Source organism: Cryptomeria japonica, chromosome 3, assembly GCF_030272615.1.
Source record: "Cryptomeria japonica chromosome 3, Sugi_1.0, whole genome shotgun sequence".
Taxonomy (NCBI): Eukaryota; Viridiplantae; Streptophyta; class Pinopsida; order Cupressales; family Cupressaceae; genus Cryptomeria; species Cryptomeria japonica.
Window position 1 is genome coordinate 142,159,175 of NC_081407.1, and position 14,021 is coordinate 142,173,195.

The window sequence follows — 14,021 nt, forward strand, 5'->3', positions numbered from 1 at the left end:
CCATCAAAATCACAAGTGTTAAAAATTCCAAAAATCACAGAAAAACAACTAAGACAAAATATATCAGGGCAGTTTAGCGCGTGAGAGAAACTTCTTAGCACGTGGGGACCATCTTTTAGCGCATTAGACCTTCACCTTAGTGCATTAAGTCTTAACATTAGCGCTTCATAGAAATCCAATTCTAGCAATTTCAAGTAGCGCGTTTTGAAAACAGTTTAGCGCGTTGAAGCATCAGCTTAGCGCATGGAAGCCAAACTTTAGTGCGTAGGGTTTAACAGTTAGCGCATTGTCGACCCATATTGGCGCATGGAAGCCAAACTTTAGTGCGTAGGGTTTAACAGTTAGCGCATTGCCGACCCATATTGGCGCATGACCTTTTTGAACCAAGGCAAAAGCAAAATAAACCAGTTAGCACGTATCAGGGGGCAGCGTAGCGCGTGGAGTCTTTTCTCTAGCATGTTGAGAATTTGTTTTAGCACATCTAGTCTCTAGCTTAGCGCATGGTCAAAACTTAGAAAACCAGAGAGCAAAACAAGCCTTTCTGGAAATTTTTATCAAACTTCTTGAGTATCCTTTCAGGTCCAATATCAAACATGGTCATAAGAAATCAAATCAAAAACACCAAAGAAATCATTTCCAAATCAAACAAGTCAGTGTTAGAACAAAAGTTGTCAAATCCAAAACTAGCTAAAGATAACACTTTTTCCTATCAAAATCAGGTTACATCATCACACTGATCAAAAGGTCCACCATCCAATGGATTCTATCAAACAAACAACATACCGAGTTTAAACCTTAAGTTGTCAAATCAAGTTTCCGTATGGGGAGACTTTATCCATATCATTTGACACACTTTGTCCTGAGGGGGCATCTAAACCTTCATTTGATAAAAGTAGACTTAAGTTTCCAAACAAAGTATCTCAATCCAAACATCGAAGGAAACCATTGATCATTCGTGTATGACCACTCCTCATATTTTGAGACGAACAAGTCTTCATCACAAAACCAAGTTAAAGAAGAGACAACCTAGTCTTAGGACCCTTATCAACAGGAGTAAATTTCTCTAAGTCAACCTATCAAAAACATCAACTTTGATCATTCATATGACCATTCATTATCAAACCAAAAAAAAGAAACTCAATGAAAGGAAATGAGTCCTAACATAAATCAAGATCACAAAATCACGACTTCCCAATCTGATCCCATTTTCGATCAAGATCCCACCTATCAAGAATCTTATGATGATCCCCTAAAATTTTGGTATTCCATCCATGATGATCCCCTTTCATCTTGAGAGAAGAGTCCCATTCAACATCCACCTCCTAAGAAAGAGTATGATATCCCTTCCATCTCCTCCACTAATCTAATTCCAAATCAAGAGGAAAGCACAAACTCAAATAATCCTACTCCAAGTCAAGATCAAGATCAAGGAATCCTTTCATCCTCCAAATCTATCTTAGGTCCTTTTATTCCAAAGTCAATCTCTTCGTCCTCCAAATCTATCTTAGGTCCTTTCATTCCAAGTCAAACTTTTCATCCTCCAAATCTATCTTAGGTCCTTTCATTCCAAAGTCAAACTCTTCATCCCTTCCATCCATCTTGGGTCCTTACCTCCCTCCATCACTAATCCATCACCTCAAATGATCCACAAGCAAGATCAACAAAGGAGCACATATTTGAACTTCTTTCAACCCTCTATCTAAACATCTTTCCAAAATATTCTTCCATCATTTTCTTTATCTATTTTGGGTCCTTATGTCCCAAAATTCAATTTTCCTCCATCTCTTCATCACTTCTCAAGTACCAACACTCATCCTGAATACATTTCCATCTATCCTCATACAAATCTTCAAACATTCTATCTATTATCCAACACCTCTTTTCTATCCTTCAATCTCTATCATTCAATCCTTTGCATAAATCTTTCATCTGTGAAATAGGCATTTGTGTCATTTTGTCACATATTTGCCCATGCTCGAATCTAATGTTTAGTCCTTTTCTTATATATATATATATATATATATATATATATATATTCATGAAATGCCTCAGATTCTGAGGTTGTTCCTCTTTAACATTTTCTTTTGGTTGGGATGAACACTCAATTCAGAAAAGAACCACTTATCGTATCTTGGTACTGACATCTTTTGATTAATATAGCTTATACACTTAATCGATTGCTCTAAAATCATTGTGATCTCTTAAATTGAAGACATGGCTAGTGAAAAATCTAAAATCTTGCTTCAATGCCACTGTAATTATCAGATCCATGTAAGTTTCATCACTTACAAGCCGATGCAAGAAAAATAAAGAGAAAAAAGAAATATCAAAAGCATGAGCAAGGAAATCAATATCAAGAAAAGAAAAATGCAATATCAAAATGCTTGGCTATGGGAACATGCAAGTAACTCCATCAGGGCTATGGATGCCTGGTTGGCAATGGAGAAATATTTGTGAGATTACAGCAATAACCTCATCGGGGCTATGGATGCTTGCTGGTAGTGAGGCTCTATCCAGGATGCTTTTGAAGTCAAGATAACTCATGTAGCTAGCCATGTTGGATTCTGAAGATTAAAATGATCATATGAGCCAGAATGAACCCACTTGCACACACATGGCTAATCAAAGACTAAGTACCTTGATCCAGTTTGGGATTCTTCTTCCCTTTTGAGTCTACTTCCTAGTTGCTAGAAATGTTTAGTTGAATTTTCCAGAGGTTCTAAGTGTGGGTTGGATCTCTATCTTTGAAAAGTTCAAGAACACTTATTCAGGTGGTGCTAAATGTTGTGACAATCTTACATATCGCCTCTTTGCAAATGCAAACATCTATGCTTGGGGGAAAATTTCATCCACTCTATTCTTCCTACCATATCTCCCATTATCCTTCCTCCAAAATCAATTACCCTATCTTCTATTATCCAATTCTTTCTACAATCTTGCTTCACCTTATCCATATCCTCTAATCCATATCCCCTGTCCTATCTATTCATTGCTTCTATCATCCAGTGCTACCTACAATCTTGCTTCACCTCATCCATGTCCTCTAATCCATATCCTCTTAACCATACCATCTATCCTATCTATTCATTGCTTCCATCATCCAGTGCTATCCATATCCCCTTTTTCATCCTTGATCTTGATCAAAACTATGGACAAAAAATCCATTTCCACCTCAATGGTTCATTCATCCATTCATAATGTTCCTTGTCTTTCTATACATTGGGGCAACCAAATACATCTTTTTTATAATCCAAAAAATCAAAATATCCAAAAACTCAAAAAAATCAAAATATCCAAAAAACTCAAAAAAAAAAACTCAAAATATCGAAAAAATAAAAATAAAAAAAATCGACAAAATCAACAAAATAAAAAAAATAAAAGCATTAACACATGGACCATCCATCAAATCAATTCAACAACAAAAAAAATCTCAAAGTCTACAATCAAATTGATCACATGTCTTGTTAATCAATTCATTACTCGAAATCAACATCAACATCAAACATGTCTTATACAAGGATAGGTACACTCAAAACCAGACAGGTCGGTCTTATACGGGGTACTCTTTCTTTGAAACCAGAAATTCCTATCAATTATCAAGTCTTGTTAGTCAATCCATCTATCAACATCAACATCAACATGTCTTATACAGAGATAGGTACACTCGAAACCAGACAGATCGGTCTTATATGAGGTACTCACTCTTTGAAACCAGACATTCTTATCAATCATCGAACAAATCAAAACAATGACATAGATCAATATGACTGCTAGATTTTATTCTAGTTAGCCTTATCTTTATCAATTGATGGCAGTACATGTTTCGCAAATCATATTGTACATATCATATCCACCCATCTGAGACATCACCAGAAATTCACAAATCCTTATCAATCCTAGACATACTTAGCGTAGTCACTGTCCTTGATTTATCTAAATCAATTATCCAAATCGCATTCCACTATGGCTTGGTGATCAGTGTACATATCCATATCAAAGTAGTAGTAGCAGCAAGGGGCAAAATCCTGACCTCACTGGGGGCATTTCATCTTCAAGGTTTTCAACATCAGACCAAAAACGTATCAAGACAACAAGGATCATAACAACCAACAAATGACAAACGACAATGCAAGAAGGCTAAACATCATGGACTTGAACTGATTTCAACTAAACAAAGATCTATTTGCAAGATGTTTTAAGTGACAAGAATACATTCCAAATAGCATGCATGCTTACTTATGGTTGTTAATTTTTGCTTATCATATCTCCTAAGTGACTCAAGGATGTCTCAATGACTAGAGAAGCAAGGAAGGAATGTGATGTTTTATTTGTCTTCTATCTATGAGTGAAGTCTTTTACCATGCAAATTTGTCCTACAAAGCAATCAGGTGGCATATCGCTGAGGACATTTCGGATTTGTATGGGACAAAGGTTTACTCTTGTTTGTTTATGCAAGCAACACTCAAGTCATCTTGGTTCAATTATAACTCGATGTTTGTGTCATCTTGCAATATCAAAATCTATGTAAGTTATACTCAGGTCGTTATGGTTCAATTATACCATGAGGCCTGTATCAACTTTCAACAAATCAAGGCTCGATGATGAAAACAAAGGAAGCACTGGCACTTTGATCACAATAGATGGCAACATTGAGAATGAGAATGCATATTAAGCTTTGCATTAGCTCCACATCATTATCATCTTAATCTTGCATTAGGTTGCATATCATTTTAATCTTGCATTAGTATCATTTCATTATCATTATCATGCACCTCATTTTCAAGATACATCTCACATCTCATAAATCAATGCAATACATCATCACATTTTCATTTCATCTCATCATGAATCATAAATTCGCGTCATAATTGAGATCAAGAGAATTTATCTAAGCATCACATCATCCTCATAGAATCTCATATCGAAACATAATGCATATCATTCATCATTGCATCCCTCACATGCATATCTATCACATCATCATGGAATCTTTCTTCACTTTCATATCTTCATAATTCTTCCAAACTATCTTCTATCATCTCTTATATAGGATGTATCTTTTCTGAAACTAGATGTTTTGATCAACTCTTATACAAGATATATCATTCCTGAAACCAGGCATTTTGATCGGTCTTATACAGGATATATCGTTCCTGAAACCAAGCATTTTGATCAGTCTTATACATGATATATCGTTCCTGAAACTAGACGCTCGATCATCCATGTCTTATATAGGCGGTATCATTCCTGAAACCAGACGCTCGACCATCCATGTCTTATACAGGCAGTATCATTCCTGAAACCAGATGCTCGATCTTCCATGTCTTCTATAGGAGGTGTCATACCTGAAACCAGATGCTCGATCATCCATGTCTTATATAGGAGGTGTCATACCTAAAACCAGACTTGATCTCAATCCAATCAATCTAATCAATCTTATCAAACCCATGTATGCCATCACTATTCACTCTTCTATCTTTCAAATAGCATTCTTCTTCTTTCGAGAGATCATTCATGCCTTTTGTGCATGAACGATCTCCTGAGGGGGCATTATCATATCAAATATCAACATCAATTTCATATCAGTTTCATATCAAATCAATTCTTCATATCTGGAGCATCATCAATATCAATCATCAAATCTGGGGCATAATATCGACTTTTCATATCAAATCAATTTTTCAACACACAACATCATATCGACAAATTCCGACAACATATCCGACAAATTTTCTTTGAATCAACATGTGCTCACACGTTAACTCAAAGAGGGGCAAAATGTCGATACCTAAAAGTTGCACAGTTAATTAAGTGAATTTTATTCATTTAATTATTCTTAATTCTTCCAAATAAGTAAATTTATATTTAATTAAAATCCCCCTTCTAGCCCATTTAATTAAATTTACATTTAATTAAATCCCCCCACTTGCAAAATCCTACAAATGCAAGTTGCAACCAAATTGAAATAAAGCAATTTATTTTAATTAATCTTATTATTCCTTATCCACTTGCATTTTCCTACATCTCCCACTTGCATCCTAATCCTCTTCCTAAATTATTCTAGAACCTATCTAATCCTAATCAATTAGCCTAAACCCATCAATTATCCCCTTTCCCTAAATTTGAGGAGGTCACTTCTCAAATTTGAAGTAAAGTCTTCAAAAGGCATTAAAGCCTTTATGCCTTCAACAAGCTAACTTGTTGAGCTCCCCCAAATTTGGAAGGACTCTTACAAATTTGTCCCCAAAGTCTTCATAACCATTAATGGTTAACTCACCCTTCTTACATGGTTAGAGACTTTTTGACTAACTTAACCTTCATCTAACCCAAGGGTCTCATCAAGCATTCATTGCTTTGACCATGGTTATCCCTTTAACCCTTGCACAAGAGTTTATCCTTTGGGTATAACCTTTATCCATTGGATAACCCTAACCTAACCTTAACCCTTACCTTCTAAGGTAACCATGAGGTCTTCTCAAGCATTTAATGCTTCTTTCATCTCCTCTCAAGCAGTCTTATGCTAACAATTATCACCATTTCATTGGTGAGAATTGTAAACATGGATTGATTAACTTTCAATCCTAGCCCTTGTTGAGATTATTCAATCTCAACCCTCCATTGCCCTATTTTCCCTATAAATAGAGCCCATTCCTCCTTCAAACAAATCAAAGTCTTTGTGCATCAACCTTATAGTCTCATAATATTAAGAATATTATCTCTCTTTGATAGAATAGCATGTTAGATCATTTTGATAGCATTGTAATCTTAGTAATATCATGTTAGCTTTATCTTAGTATCATTTTCATACTAGTTTAAGCTTCATATCAATATCTTGCATCCTATCATCATCTAGTTTCATATCTAAATCATCACTAAGATCTTGGTTGCATTCCATTTAGATCTTAGAATCATAAATCTCGTTCTTTAGGTTGTCATCTTAAAGAATCAAGTGTTCTTCCAAGTTGAGAGCCACCTTGAATCTTGAAGATCCTTGGAGATAGAGGAACATGGAACGATTTTAAAGAGTTTAGATTCATTTAACTTATTTTTTTGATTGATTTCTAACCTCTAATGCAATGTTTCATGTGTGTGTTTGAATGGTTTTCTCCTCCTATAGGTTGATACCCCACATTTCCAACATACAACAATATATGCAAGACTTGTCACAATTAGAAGAGTGGCTCGTTTCACTTAGAATTGCATTCGACCAAATTTGGGAACCACGATACAAAAGGTCACAAATAGGATTAACTGGGTCCATTATCAATGTACCTATCAGCATGAACATTATACAAAATGCAAAATATGAACACAATAGCGAGGTTGATACAACTACAACTGAGTCAGACAGTGACATAGAACATGAGGATGCAAGTGAAACCTTTTTGCACGGATTTACTGAATCTAGATCAATACATAGAATGCAAGTTAGAATAATTTAAATCGCACTTGCGCAAGAACATAATCCAATTGGAATTTTTAAAGATAGCTATTTAGAAGAGATGAATTTTCCAACATTGTTTTCTGGTGAGCCACAAGATGATGGCATTGTAAAAAAAATTATCTACCAAAAAATTGCACAATGGGAGTTGCTACAATCACAAAGATGATTTGTGTACCACACAACAAATCTATTTTTAAAAACTATCAAGATACTAATACAACAAGTGTTGTCCACAATATGGATAAGAATAAGAAAGGGCCAGTTAAAAGGAAGAAAGATATTGGAAAAAGAAGTCAAACATAAACCAAACCTTGAAAAAATACTTAAATCAGATATTGGGTATGTTGATTTCAAAAGAATAAAAATATCACCAAACTATACACAACAACTAAAAAAAAATGTATTTGCAATAATACGGCAACTAGGACCACCTACATTTTTCCTCACTTTCACTAGTGCTGAGCAGAATTGGGTACCACTAACAAACACTCTCCAAGATTTGCACAACTCACATCAATCAAAACCCCAACAACGACAATGCTATGGTGAAGATCAAGGTGATAAATTTGAATTGATTAAGAAAGATCCAATTACTTGTACACATTACTATAGGCATCGAATAAATGCAATTAAAAAAATTATATAGAGAGACAACTCTTTCTTTGGAAATGTTGTAGATTATTTTTGTATAACCGAATTCCAAAACTGAGGAAATGAACATTGATCATCTACTAATATCGACCAAAAATTGCACCAATCTATGGATAACCATACAGATATCATACACTTTGTAGACAAGTACATAACTTGCAGCACACAACGCCTACAACCTACTATAACCACACTACATAGGTATCACCACACGAAGAAATGTAGAAGATCAAGAAACACAACCTACAGATACAATTTCCCATTACCACCAATCCAAAAAACAACAATACTTGAACCACTACTTGGGTATGTGTAGGATCATGGTGTGCCAAAAGAGGCCCTTAAGTGGCAATGAAATTTCAAAAAATCAGAGTTATGCAGCTTGACATTAAAATTTGAATAAGTTGTGAACATTATTTTTAAAATATGTAAGATGAGAATCTATAGAAAATTGAATGTAGTTTCTAAGCTAATAGTTGTTTTTTGAAAACAAAAAATCCTATTTGATGAAAATTTCAAATTTCAATGCAGTGGTACTAAAATTTCAGGAAAAAGATAAGAAGTAGACGTATGTCTGACCACCCTAATCACAATCAAATCATAACATTTTTTTATAATATTTATAATATAAGTATTAGACTCATGTCCGGATGTGACACATTTTTTTATAATTTTTTATAAAGTAAATAATTATTTATGATTTTTTTACTACAACTTTTTAGAAATTCAAAAACTCCTACGTCTGGCCACCTTAACTTGGTCAAAACCTTATGAAATTTAATTTTTTTTAATTTTTCCCTATAGTAGACGAAGCATAGGATGTGATACATGTTTCAGATTCAAAAAATGTTATATCGTTTGAAAGTTATGAATATTTTTCAATCAATCTATCAATCAGGACTTTTGTCAAAATTCCATTAGAAAATAAATAATAATTATTTATTAAAGTCAAAATAAGACAAGCCTTATATTTTTGGAAAGCTAAGAACGCCCTTAAAAAACCGTTTTCATTTTATCAATTTTGGCTATAAAAAATGTCTTCAGCCACCAGTGTAAGGTTTGGAAAATCAAGGAATACTGAAAAACACGTTTTTTCAGTTGACTTTCCAAGCTTGTCACTTCCAAGCCAAATCCCAAAGCATTCACGAGCCAAAATTTCAAATTTGAAATTTGTACAATAAAAATCGGATATCTGGTACAATCAGATATTCGATTTTAATAAGTAAATTCACTAACTAAATTTGCACATAATTAATCTATTGTTTATTAATATATTAATATATAATATTTTAATATATTAATATATAATATTTTAATATATTAATATATAATATTTTAATATATTAATTTATAAATAAATTAGTATATGATATTAGGGAGAGGGAGAGAGAGAGAGAGAGAGGGGGGGGGGAAGGGAGAGAGAGATAGAGAGATTAGGGGAGAGGGAGAGCGAGATTAGGGGAGAGAGAGAGAGAGAGAGAGAGAGAGAGAGAGAGAGAGAGAGAGAGAGAGAGAGAGAGAGTGAGAGAGGGAGGGAGGGAGGGGAGAGAGAGGGGGGAAGAGAGAGAGAGAGAGAGGGAGGGAGGGAGGGAGAGAGAGGGGGGAAGAGAGAGAGAGAGAGAGAGAGAGAGAGAGATTAGGGGAGAGGGAGAGAGGGTGGATATATATATATATAAAGAGAGAGAGAGAGAGAGAGAGAGAGAGAGAGAGAGAGAGAGAGATTAGGGGAGAGGGAGAGAGGGTGGATATATATATATATATAGAGAGAGAGAGAGAGATGGGGAGGGGGGAAGGGAGAGAGAGATAGAGAGATTAGGAGAGAGGGAGAGAGATATTATGGGTCCTATGGTGTCCTAAGGGGTCATATTGTGTCCTACGACCCCTTAGGACACCATATAACCCCTTAAGACACCAAATTGTGTCTTTATGGGTCATATTATATCCTAAGGGGTCAAATTGTGTCATATGACCCCTTTAAGACACCATATGACCCCTTAGGACATAATATGACCCTTTACAACTCTATACAGTGTTGTTATGGGTCATATGACCCCTTTTGACACCATATGGTGTCGTTAGGGGTCATATGGTGTCCTAAGGGGCCATGGAACACCATATGATCCCTAAGGACAACATATGACTCCTTATGATAGTATATTAGGTCTTTATGGGTCCTATGGTGTCCTAAGGGGTCATATTGTGTCCTACGACCCCTTAGGACACCATATGACCCCTTAAGACACCAAATTGTATCGTTATGGGACATATTGTGTCCTAAGAGGTCATATTGTTTCATATGACCCCTTTGAGACACCATATGACCCCTTCAGACACAATATGACCCTTTACAACTCTATACGATGTCATTATGGATCATATGACCCCTCATGACACCATATGGTGTCGTTAGGGGTCATATGGTGTCCTAAGAGGTCATGGGACACCATATGACCCCTAAGGACAACATATGACCCCTTATGGCACCATATGGTATCATTTTAGTGTCGTTAGGGGTTATATGGTGTCTTAAGGGGTCATGGGACACCATATGACCCCTAAGGACAACATACGACCCCTTATGATACCATATTGGGTTGTTATGGGTCCTATGGTGTCCTAAGGGGTCATATTGTGTCCTACGACTCCTTAGGACACCATATGACCCCTTAAGACACCAACTTGTGTCGTTATAGGTCATATTGTGTCCTAAGTGGTCATGGGACACCATATGACCCCTAAGGACAACATATGACCCCTTATGACACCATATTGGGTCGTTATGAGTCCTATGGTATCCTAAGGGGTCATATTGTGTCCTACAACCCCTTAGGACACCATATGACCCCTTAAGACACTAAATTATTTTTTTAACGGTCATATTGTGTCCTAAGGGGTCATATTATGTCATATGGCCCCTTTAAGGCATTATATGACCCCTTAGGACACAATATGACCCTTTACGACTCTATACGGTGTCATTATGGATCATATGACACCATATGGTATTGTTAACAGTTATATGGTGTCCTAAGGGGTCATGGGACACTATATGACCCCTAAGAACAACATATGACCCCTTATGACACCATATTGGGTCATTGTGGGTCCTCTGGTGTCCTAAGGGATCATATTGTGTCCTACGACCCCTTAGGAAACCATATAACCCCTTAAGACATCAATTTGTGTTGTTATGGGTCATATTATGTCCTAAGGGGTCATGGGACACCATATGACCTCTAAGGACAACATATGACCCCTTACGACACCGTATTGGGTCGTTATGGGTCCTATGGTGTCCTAAGGGGTCATATTGTGTCCTACGACCCCTTAGGACACTATATGATCCCTTAAGACACCAAATTACGTCTTTATGGGTCATATTATGTCCTAAGGGGTCATATTGTGTCATATGAGCCCTTTAAGACATCATATGACCCCTTAGGACACAATATGACACTTTACGACTCTATACAGTGTTGTTATGGGTCATATGACCCCTTATGACACCATATGGTATTGTTAGAGGTCATATGGTGTCCTAAGGGGTCATGGGACACCATATGACCCCTAAGGACAACATATGACCCCTTATGACACCATATTGGGTTGTTATGGGTCCTATGGTGTCCTAAGGGGTCATATTATGTCCTACGACCCCTTAGGCCCACCATATGACCCCTTAAGACACCAAATTGTGTTGGTATGAGTCATATGGTGTCCTAAGGGGTCATGTGACACCATATGACCCCCAAGGACAACATATGACCCCTTACGATACCATATTGGGTCATTATGGGTCCTATGGTGTCTTGAGGGGTCATATTGTGTCCTACGACCCCTTATGACACCAAATTATGTTTTTATGGGTCCTATTGTGTCCTAAGGGGTCATATTGTGTCATATGACACCTTTAAGACATCATATGACCCCTTAGGATACAATATGACCCTTTACGACTCTAATACGGTGTTGTTATGGGTCATATGAATGCTTATGACACCATATGGTATCGTTAGGGGTCATATGGTGTCCTAAGGGGTCATGGGACACCATATGACCCCTAAGGATAGAATATGACCCCTTATGACACCATATTGGGTTGTTATGGGTCCTATGGTATCCTAAGGGGTCATATTATGTCCTACGACCCCTTAGGATGCCATATGACCCCTTAAGACAATAAATTGTGTTGTTATGGGTCATATGGTGTCCTAAGGGGTCATGGGACACCATATGACCCCTAAGGACAACATATGACCCCTTACGATACCATATTGGGTCATTATGGGTTCTATGGTGTCCTAAGGGGTCATATTATGTCCTATGACCCTTTAGGACACCATATGACCCCTTAAGACACCAATTATGTCATTATGGGTCATATTGTGTCTTAAGGGTCTTATTGTGTCGTATGACCCCTTTAAGACACTATATGTCCCTTAGGACACAATATGACCCTTTATGACTCTATGTGGTGTCGTTATGGGTCGTATGACACCATATCATGTTCGAAGGGGTCCATGGGACACCATATGACCCCTAAGGACAACATATGACCCCTTATGACACCATATTGGGTTGCTATGGGTCCTATGGTGTCCTAAGGGGTCATATGGTCTCCTATGACCCCTTAGGACACCATATGACTCTTTAAAAACACCAAATTGTGTCATTTTGGGTCATATTATGTCCTAAGGGGTCATATTGTGTCATATGACCCCTTTAAGAAACCATATGACCCCTTAGGACATATTATGACCCTTTATGACTCTATACAATGTGGTTATGGGTCATATGACCCCTTATAACACCATATGGTGTCATTAGGGGTCATGTGGTGTCCTAAGGGGTCATGGGACACCATATGACCCCTAAGGACAACATATGACCCCTTACGACCACCATATTGGGTCGTTATGGGTCCTATGGTGTCCTAAGGGGTCATATTGTGTCCTACGACCCCTTAGGATACCATATGACCCCTTAAGAAACCAAATTATGTTGTTATGGGTCATATTGTGTCCTAATGGGTCATATCGTGTCATATGACCCCTTTAAGACATCATATGACCCTTTAGGACACAATATAAACCCTAAAAAACAATATACGATGTCGTTATGGGTCATATGAGCCCTTTCGACACCATATGGTGTCGTTAGAGGTTATATGATGTCCTAAGGGGTCATGGGACACCATATGACCCCTAAGGACAACATACGACCCCTTATGACACCATATTGGGTCGTTATGAGTTCTATGGTGTCCTAAGGGGTCATATTGTCTCCTACGACCCCTTAGAACACCATATGACCCCTTAAGACACCAAAGTGTGTCATTATGGGTCATATTGTGTCATAAGGGGTCATATTGTGTCTGTAGCGTACAAATTAGGAATCATCACAAGATAGGTAAATCAATCAAAACACAAGACATGATAACTTAATCAAAAGAACACTCATTGAAATGAACCTAATTCCAAAGCACATTCAATAGAGACATAGAAACAAAGCATTCAAAATGAAAATTATGCAAACCAGACGTAGAATTGAACACTCCTTCCATGCGGCTCCATTGTTGTTCTTTCCTCTTCAATGGGTTTGTGGATCTCACCTACAAGTGCTCACACAATTGAAAGCAAAAAGCTCAAGAGTACTAGAAACGAAAGTTCGATAGTTTGATAGAAATTCGGACCAGGTTTGATTGAAAATCATCCAATTTATAGAGAAATTGGATAAATGACAAGATTGGCATGATGCAACTCAAATGGAAATTGCAAATCAATATGACAAATTATGACAAATTATGCACTTTCCATGCACAATTTGATTGATTGATAATTGATGACAAATTATGACACATTCTATGTCAAAATTGATTGATTGTCAATTATGACAATTTATGACAAATTGACATGCCATTCCCATG